The sequence below is a fragment of the Capricornis sumatraensis genome, chromosome 5, assembly GCF_032405125.1.
Source record: "Capricornis sumatraensis isolate serow.1 chromosome 5, serow.2, whole genome shotgun sequence".
Taxonomy (NCBI): Eukaryota; Metazoa; Chordata; class Mammalia; order Artiodactyla; family Bovidae; genus Capricornis; species Capricornis sumatraensis.
In genome coordinates, this window is record NC_091073.1 from 75,377,993 (window position 1) to 75,388,582 (window position 10,590).

Genomic DNA, 10,590 nt, shown 5'->3' on the forward strand with positions numbered 1-10,590 from the left:
CTGTGTTGTTCTTACAAATTCCAGTGCCCAGGCCATACCCAAAGTCAAGTTAGAATCTCTGAAGTGGGACCCAGGCATCAAGGGTTTTTTAAGTTCTCCAGGACATTCCAATATGCAATTAATGGTGGGAATTCTACTCTAGGACAGTGGTTCTCAAAGTGTGGTCCCTGAACCAGCAGCATCAGCATCACTTTGAAAGTTGTTAGAACTGCAAATTCTCAGCTTCCATTTGTCAGTTACTTTATCAGAAACTGGTATGGGGCCAAACAACATGCATTTTAACAAGCCTCCTGGTGGTTATCTCCTGATACTTGCTCAAGTCTGAGAACCATTTCTATAAGGGATCTTCTTTGAAGAGGAAAATAGAGCCAAAGACGTTTTATCACCTGCTCACATATTAAGAGAAGCCAGCATTTACCCCTAATAGAATAGGAGCAAGATAAATAAACCAACAGTGTCCACTGATTGTCTGCCTGAATGTTAAGACAAAGGCTATACGAAGAGATGCTAAAAGCATGTCTTAATTCCCACCCAGACAAGGAAGAGGGTCTCTAAGAACCATCATCGGAAAAGCCAGGGTTGGTTGAATAATGAGGAGCCAATGAATCCACGATCTACAATCACAGTGTGAGAGGAAGTTCAAATGGACAGAATAATAGGTAAGCTGGCTCAAAAGCAAAGCCTTGAATCAGGTAAGCATTTGCTTCACCACTTCACTTATGTACAGCAGTTCTTCTGACTTCTCATTTCTAGCTTCCCAGGGTCCCCAGGATTCTCAGAGTACCTCAGAACAGACAAGGGAATTAATTCATGTTGAGATCTAAATGACCAACGATGACTTTGTGTTCTTACATTTCCTTCCTTTATTTGGATATTAAGCAATGTTCCTACAGTATCGATACTTGGACACTCCTTGCATGCCAATTGCTGGTCTGCTGCTAAGTCGCTTGCTGGTCTAAGCCTTTGTAAATATATTAACTCATTGAACATGCATAACAATACTATAAGTACTAGTTTATACAATTTCACAGGTGAGGAAACTGAGGCAGAGATGTTAAGTAGTTGTCCCAAGGTCATGGCCTAGCACTAGGCAGTCTGGCTTTAAAGGTGAACCATTAGGCTAAACATCCTCTCAGAACAAATGGGCTTTTCAGACGTGGAACTCTGGGCTGGAAGATTTGGGGGAGGAGCTCTTTAAGAGCTAGTCTCTCCACATCTGGTAGCTAATTGCCAATTCTATCTAAATATCAAGTCAGATTGGCCATACCTTTCTCACTTTAGTGGGTTGTTCTCTCCTTAGAAAATGTGTAGTGCCAGTCTTGTCTTCATAAACTTATCCTGTTCCAGCTATTTCCCTAAATATTAGACTAATCCGCATAAAAATTCTGAACTAACTACTTTAGAAGGATTTGCTTTTCTTATAAAATTATGATCCAAGTCTAGGGCTTCCAAGACATAGTTCTTCAAACTCAGAAGCATCATAGAAGGAGCAGGTTGTGAAGCCCAACATCATCTCCTCTGAACAGAGCTGTCTTGGCCTGAGTGGAGGAACAGAATAAGGTTTTAATTTTTTACTCCTACTTTTCTCCCCTTAAGTCTTTGTTAGTCTTTTTTTCGGAGAAGGCAGTGGCACCCCACTCCAGTACTCTTGCCTGGAAAATCCCATGGACAGAGGAGCCTGGTAGGCTGCAGTCCATGGGGTCACGAAGAGTCAGACACGACTGAGCGACTTCACTTTCACTTTTCACTTTCATGCACTGGAGAAGGAAATGGCAACCCACTCCAGTGTTCTTGCCTGGAGAATCCCAGGGACAGCGGAGCCTGGTGGGCTGCCGTCTTTGGGGTCGCACAGAGTCGGACACAACTGAAGCGACTTAGCAGTAGCAGCAGCAGCAGTAGCCTTTTTTTCATGAAATAGTGTTGAATTTGACAGAGGTATCACGTTCTGGCTTATGGAAAATCTGACAAAAAGAGACAGTTCAATTTCATCCTATGGCTAAAGACCAGTTCATTGTTACCCCATAGAGTGCTTCCGTAAGTATTGCACATCAGCATCTTCTTAGCAAAAGGCTTCTTGAACTGGCTGGGGATGAGCTGGGGAAGGGCTGGGGTGGCAGCTCTGAGTAATCTTCAATTTTTATCCCTTGACAGTTTAATTAAGATAATTTAACAGCCTGTTAAGCACAATATGCAGAATTTCCCACTAGAAGCCAATGAGGAAAGAGTCTTGGGGAACAGAGAGATACATGTGAGGATGGAGATCCAGGCAGCACAGAGTTGGAAGGAGTCAGGGTTATTATTCAACCCGATGCCTGTGACTTTCCCAAGGTCACACAGTTAATTAGTGGACTCCCCGGATCCCACACTGTATGACACACTCTGGGATGTTAAATGGGACTATTCAGGCAGAGCAAATTGTGAGCACTTTTCTAGAAAATCTCAGCATCTGACCTCAGAAATTCAGTCAGTTTCAGCAAAGCCTTGCAATGGGAGAAAAGCTGAAGGAAATACCAGTGACATGACTCAACACCTGGCGATCTTGTTTCAGAGCGGGAAGGGGTTGCTGGCTATAGTCAGAGAACTGCTGTCTCATCTTGTCTCCTGGTTTTACTGTGTGACCCGCACAGCAGCTGCCTGCGTCATGTGTACTCTGCAGACACATTAGGCCTCCCCAAGCCTCTATCTATGAGGCAGTTTAGAAAAGTACCTCCTGCTCAGGCTTGTGCAATCAGAAGTAATACCTATGCCCTGAAACATTTTAATCAAAAGACACTGTCAGCTCTGACATTCAGAAGTTCAATTCTTTGGCTAAAGTCAAAGAAGAAGAAATATTATATTATATCTTTTATGTATACTCTAAAAAGAAATGAAACAAATGAACTTACAAAACAGAAAGAGACTCACAAACTTAGAAACAAACTTATGGTTGCAGAGGGGTGGTGGGTGGGAGAGGAGGGAGGGAAGGGACAGCCGGGGATTTGGGGATGGACATGTACACACTGCTATATTTAACATGGATAACCAACAAGGACCTACTGTATAGCTCAGAACTCTGCTCAATGTTATGTGGCAGCCTGGATAGGAGGGGAGTTTGGGAGAGAATAGATACATGTATATATGTATGACTGAATCCCTTTGCTGTTCACCTGAAACTGTCAACAATGTTGTTAGTCAGCTATACCCCAATACTAAAAAAAAAAAAAAAAAAACAAGACCCTAAAAAGCTTATTTTTAAATTCTACCTTTTGAAAATAAGAGTTTTCAGTCTGATAGATAATATGCCTTTGCCCTAAAAGTAGATGGCATTTTACCCTATTCTCCAGAAATTATGCCATCAGTACTTTGATATGTGCTCAGCACTTATTAGGATTCATTCTGATTATTTATTTCCAGCTTAATTGGCTAGATGCATACATATATAAAATATAAAAATATGCATGATGGATTTCAAATTCACTTGTAATAGACTGAGAACTTCACAATGCAAGCTCTTAGATTCTGGGTACCACTAACCCCTTTTTTTCCACATTTAGGAGTCAATAAAAAAGAGGGTGGGCAGTTTCAGGGTACGAGACTAAGTTAGGGAAAGTCAAGGATCGAGGTGAGCCAGGGCAGGCTAGCAGGGAAGGCAAGGGTCAGAAATTCTGGCTTAGTTTAAAAGGAAATGACCCACTGTTCAAAACAACTTTATGATAACTGGGCAAAAGTAAAATAGAGGGAAGGGAGAAATGCATGTGTGTGTAAAAGCATGGAATTGCAGAAGTGCCTAGGGATCACTGAGAAGCTCAGTTAGATGGGGTAAATGGTTGGGGATGGATGGTGGAAAGAGACAATAAGGATATGATGGGCAAATGGGCAAAGTTAGTTGAGACTAGATGGTAAGAGTCTTCCTCATCTTCCCTGAAGCCTTCCGTGACTACACAGGCACTGAATCACACCTTCCTGTGAAACTTCTAACCTGTATTACCCAAATCTTAAAGTCACTGGTACGTAATCAACAGATTCCATACTGTTACTTAACTCTGTATTTTATGTTTCCTCATGTCTTCATTTTGACTATTTGAGTACATTATCAACAATTCTCAGGGGAGGACTTTCCTTCGATAGTTGTAACTACAATAGGAAGATACACGACACCTTAAGCAATAATGACAACAGCTGTTAAGGAATTTCTACATGCAAAAGTTTCTTGTGCATTGTATCTAATTCGCAAAACAATTCTAGGAGGCACATACCATTTCCATTTTTTAAATGGGTAAACTACGGCAGGAGAGGTTAAGTAGCTTGGCCAAGGTCACAGAGTTCTAACTGGAGAAACCAGGATTTGAAACTGTCTGATTCTTTTATGACACCATAACAGTAGCCCTCAAGGTTCCTCTTGTCTGGGATTTCCCAGGCAAGAAAATACTGGAGTGGGTTGCCATTTCCTCCTCCAGATGATCTTCCCAACCCAAGGACTGAACCTGCATCTCCTGTGTTGGTAAGCGGATTCTTTACCACTGAACCACCCTCAGCCTCCCAATGCAGGAGATGTGGGTTTGATCCTTGGGTTGGAAAGATGCCCTGGAAAAGGAAATGGCAACCCACTCCAGTATTCTTGCCTGGGAAACCCCATGTACAGAGGAGGCTGGTGGACTATAGTCCATGGGGGTCGCAAAATAGTCAGACATGACTTAGGGACATAACAACAACAGCCTGATTCCAGTGTTTGTGTTTTTTAAACCATGACACTCTACCCATTTCCCAGCAGGTGTTTAAGAAATCTTTGCTGAATGAATGGGATGAGTGGGTATCAAATAAATTATTTTTAAAAAATTTAGTCCATTATTTGAAATGCTATGAATACATTATTTAATTCTTCAGCAACTAAGAGATTTTCTTTACCAAGTCACCAGTGGGCTGTATATTCAAATGAAAATAAAAATCCTATGAGTATTTTTCAGTAGAGATCTGTGAAGAAGAAAACTTGTTTCATGATCTTGGTAACTATCGACTTTGTCCAGGCCTCAGGGCTTTTTTCTCTAATATATACGAAAGCTCTCTGAATGTTTGTCTTCCTCTTCCAGGGACTTAGGCAATCTGATATTACTCTTCATCTCAGAAACATCTCAATAATAAAAACAAGAAATTAATCCCTGCAAGATCAATAGGGAAGGGCTTACAAATGCTACATAGCTGGCAGTTGATGGTTGATGGTAAAAGATCAATCAATTCTCCAATTCAGAGAACAGCCAGGGTGGAGCCGTCATCTCTGGCCATTCACCCAGACACCACGAGGAGCCAGGAAACTTTGAGAGAAGGACTCAGAGAAGATTTCCATTAGAATCCTACAACGATGGGTGGTGGGAGCCTCTGGAGCTGCAGAATTGCACAGTGCTATTTCACAGCCAAATGCAGGCACTCGGAAATTTGAACCTGTTACAAGTTATCTTTGGCTGGGAAACAGGATGAACAAAAAATGAAGGTGCTGACAGTTTTGACAAGTGCCAGAACAAAATGGAAGTCAGGAAAACAATCAAAAGAATGCAAGCAATGTGACATTCCTGCATCCTTTATGCTTGCGAGGGAGGCGGCGGCTTCTCTCTTAAGGAAAAGCCCTTGCTCCTAACAACATTCTGCCAAGATGAGAAGTCTTCCCATGCAATCCCCTTTCTGCAGAGCAGCTGCGGAGGAAAAGCACCATTCTTTCCCATGATTCTTGTGTGTTTTGACTGATGCCTGTGAAAGAGTTTAAACTCAGTCAGGCTTTCGAGAGTTGGACAAACAAATCTTGCCCAGAAATGTCAGGCTTCAATAAATTATCATGTCAGTGTCTCAATTTCAGCTCAGTGTTTAGACTGGAAGGAAACCAGATGAATAAAGCAAACCTTTAACTCATACTAACATATATTCATGTTCGATCACCATGTAAATGACCAACTGCTGTCAGATCACCAGTCATATAGGTTACAACAGAAGCAACTCCACAGCAATGAGGCTATAAAAGATGATAGACAAGATATAGTTTAGCCTATGAATGCGAGATGTTCAAGATGGCTGTGGGGACTGGTCACTTATTTTAATAATATGGCTGTTCATGAATACATAAGAATGTTTGTGAAGTACATAAGCCAGTGTTAAATGCAATGCTGGAAAACTCAAACCCTGTCACTAACTAGCTATGTTATCTTGGAAACATAAGATAAGTAAACATAAGGTTTACTTAACCTCCCTGACCTTTCATATGTAAAATATGTATATTAATTTCTTTGATGTCTGAGGAAAATATGTTTGTATGCCAAAAATTTAATATCTTTGACATCTAGAAAGTACTCAATAAATGGTGGCTATAAAAATTATCATCATTAATGATAATAATGAAATAAGATCAGTTATTAAATAGCTATAGAATCTTGAGCAGTTACTTAACCTTTCTGACTCTGGGTTCACTCATTTAAAATTGAGGTATGTTACACTTCATAGAAACGTCCCATGTGGCTCAGTGGTAAAGAACCCCTCTGCCAAGGCAGGAGCCTTGGGTTCAATCCTTGGGTCAGGAAGATCCCCTGGAGAAGGAAATGGCCACCCACTCCAGTATTCTTGCCTGGAAAATCCAAGGGATAGAGGACCCTGGCAGGCTACAGTCCATGGGGTCACAAGGAGTTGAGCATGACTTAGTGACCAACACTTCATAGGGTTGTCAAGGAGATAAGTGTGAAAATATGAAAAGCATCCAGTGTAGTATTAGGTACACAATAGGTGCTAAATAGATGCAACTACTTTTCAGTGACACTTATATAGCAATATGAGCTTATTTAATCCACAAATGGGAGAAAAGTCAGAATAAAGTATCAAATCCACTTTTACCAAGAAACTACTTGTCTCTCTGTTTAAAACTCTATTATAATCTGTTTAAAATATAAAATAAAGATGAAATCCTGATGTAGATTAAATTTGTAGTTAGAAACACCAGACATAAAAGTGCATTCTTATGTGTTATATTTATAATGGAAGATAAATAAAATGCCTGCAAGTAGTAAGAAATTAGAACATAGAAGCTGTTGAAATAAAAGTTATAGTGATGAGAATCCAGTCACATAATTTCACAAATTTCTTCCTCTTTTATTTCTATGATGAGTCTATAAAAGATGCCACCCCTTCCCCCCAAAAATGCAAAATCCAGGCTTTCAGCTAGAAAGAGAAGGAATAAATAAATCTGTCTTCATTATTTAAGACCCTAAATAAAATACAGCCCCTTGTGATTGTGACAAAGATCAAAAGATACTTGGATGTCATCTTCAAAAGCTTTTGACTCTTGAGAATCTTAAGAATCTTCAGAGTCCTTCACATTCTGGCATGTTTAAATTCTAAATTTAGTCTGTTGACACTTTCAAGAAAGTTAAGAGGTAGCTATAGCAGTTATGGGAATGGATAAAGATTGGGAAAAAATATCAATTGAACCAATTAATCAGGGATAATTTAAATGATATTTCTTATAAGTTCTATTTTGGATATCTAGATATGCATAAATACTATAAGATATTTTAATAAAGGATAAATGTGTTTTATCATTTTAGGAAATCTTTGAGAATGCTAGTTTCACAGTTAACTCTTAGTCACTAAGTCTGCCTGTTTGCATAACTTGGCAGCTAACCCAAATTATGGAGAGCACAGGGGAGGAAATAGCCACTTGATTATTGAGCTCATAAATCTAAATACAAAAACTGATCGTCTTCCACATAGGGGATTAAGTATCAGCACCACATGCAGGGCTCTCTCAAACTACACACAAAAATGCAGACACACACACACCCATCAGAGATGCTGGCCACCCATCTAGATATTATACAGATTTCCCTTGGAAGGAAAGTGTGTAGTAGGTTGGAAGAGAAACATACACATACAGACACACGATTCTGATACATTCCCTCTTCCCACCACTGACTTGTTGTTCAGTCATGTCAGACTCTCTGTGACCCCACGGACTGCAGCCCACCAGGCTTCCCTGTCCTTCACTATCTCCCAGAATTCGCTCAGACTCATGTCCATTGACTCAGTGATGCCATCCAACAGTCTCATCCTGTCATTCCCTCCTCCTCCTGCCTTCAATCTTTCTCAGCATCAAGGTCTTTTCCAATAAGTAGGCTCTTCACATCAGGTAGTCAAAGTATTGGAGCTCCAGCTTCAGCATCAGTCCTTCCAATGAATATTCAGGGTTGACTTCCTTTAGGATGGACTGGTTTGATCTCCTTGCAGTCCAAGAGACTCTCAGGAGTCTTCTCCAACACCACAGTTCAAAAGCATCAATTCTTTGGTGCTCAGTCTACTTTTTTTTTTTTTTAATTTTATTTTTACCTTATTTTACTTTACAATACTGTATTGGTTTTGCCATACATTGACATGAATCCACCACGGGTGTACATGCGTTCCCAAACATGAACCCCCCTCCCACCTCCCTCCCCATAACATCTATCTGGGTCATCACCGTGCACCAGCCCCAAGCATGCTGTATCCTGCGTCAGACATAGACTGGCAATTCGATTCTTACATGATAGTATACACGTTACAATGCCATTCTCCCAAATCATCCCACCCTCTTCCTCTCCCTCTGAGTCCAAAAGTCTGTTATACACATCTGTGTCTTTTTTGCTGTCTTGCATACAGGGTCGTCATTGCCATCTTTCTAAATTCCATATATATGTGTTAGTATACTGTATTGGTGTTTTTCTTTCTGGCTTACTTCACTCTGTATAATCGGCTCCAGTTTCATCCATCTCATCAGAACTGATTCAAATGAATTCTTTTTAACGGCTGAGTAATACTCCATTGTGTATATGTACCACAGCTTTCTTATCCATTCATCTGCTGATGGACATCTAGGTTGTTTCCATGTCCTGGCTATTATAAACAGTGCTGTGATGAACATTGGGGTACATGTGTCTCTTTCAATTCTGGTTTCCTCGGTGTGTATGCCCAGCAGTGGGATTGCTGGCTCATAAGGTAGTTCTAGTTGCAATTTTTTAAGGAATCTCCACACTGTTCTCCAAAGTGGCTGTACTAGTTTGCATTCCCACCAACAGTGTAGGAGGGTTCCCTTTTCTCCACACCCTCTCCAGCATTTATTGCTTGCAGATTTTTGGATCGCAGCCATTCTGACTGGTGTGAAGTGGTACCTCATTGTGGCTTTGATTTGCATTTCTCTAATAATGAGTGATGTTGAACATCTTTTCATGTGTTTGTTAGCCATCCGTATGTCTTCTTTGGAGAAATGTCTATTTAGTTCTTTGGCCCATTTTTTGATTGGGTCGTTTATTTTTCTGGAATTGAGCTGCATAAGTTGCTTGTATATTTTTGAGATTAGTTGTTTGTCAGTTGCTTCATTTGCTATTATTTTCTCCCATTCAGAAGGCTGTCTTTTCACCTTGCTTATAGTTTCCTTTATTGTGCAGAAGCTTTTAATTTTAATTAGATCCCATTTGTTTATTTTTGCTTTTATTTCCACAATTCTGGGAGGTGGATCATAGAGGATCCTGCTGTGATTTATGTCGGAGAGTGTTTTGCCTGTGTTCTCCTCTAGGAGTTTTATAGTTTCTGGTCTTACATTTAGATCTTTATGATCCAAATCTCACATCCATGTTTGACTATTGGAAAAACCATAGCTTTGACTATACAAACCTTTGCTGGCAAACAGATGTCTCTGCTTTTTAATATACTCCCTAGATTCATCATAGCTTTTCTTCCAAGGAGCAAGTGTCTTTTAATTTCATAGCTTCAGTCACCATCTGCAGTGATTTTGGAGCCCCCCGAAAAATAAAGTCTCTCACTGTTTCCATTGTTTCCCCATCTATTTGCCATGAAGTGAAGGGACCAGATGCCATGATCTTAGTTTTTTGAATGTTGAGTTCTAACCCAGCTTTTTCACTCTCCTCTTTCACCTTCAACAAGAGGCTCCTTAGTTCCTCTTTGCTTTCTGCCATTAAGGTGGTGTTATCAGCATATTTGAGGTTATTGCTCTTTCTCCCAGCAGTCTTGATTCCGTTTGTGCTTCATCCAGCAAAGCATTTCACATGATGTACTCTGCATAGGAGTTAAATAAGGGTGACAATAGACAGCCTTGACGTACTCCTTCCTCAATTTGGAACCAGTCTGTTGTTCCATGTCCAGTTCTAACTATTGCTTCTTGACCTGCACACGGATTTCTCAGGAGGCAGATAAGGTGGTCTGATATTCCCATCTCTTGAAGAATTTTCCACAGTTTATTGTGATCCACACAGTCAAAGACTTTAGCATAGTCAGTGAAGCAGTAGATGTTTTTCTGGAATTCCCTTGCTTTTTCTATGACCCAACAGATGTTGGCAATTTGATCTCTGGTTCGTCTGCCTTTTCTAAATCCAGCTTGTACATCTGGAAGTTCTTGGTTCATGTATTGTTGAAGCCTAGCTTGAAGGATTTTGAGCATTACTTTGCTAGCATGTGAAATAAGTGCAATTGTGTGGTAGTTTGTACTTTCTTTGGCATTGCTCTTCCTTGGGATTGGAATGAAAACCACTGAGGCCTACTGCTAAAAATTAATGGCATGTGTTGGAATCATTTTCATATTTCCCCAAAGAC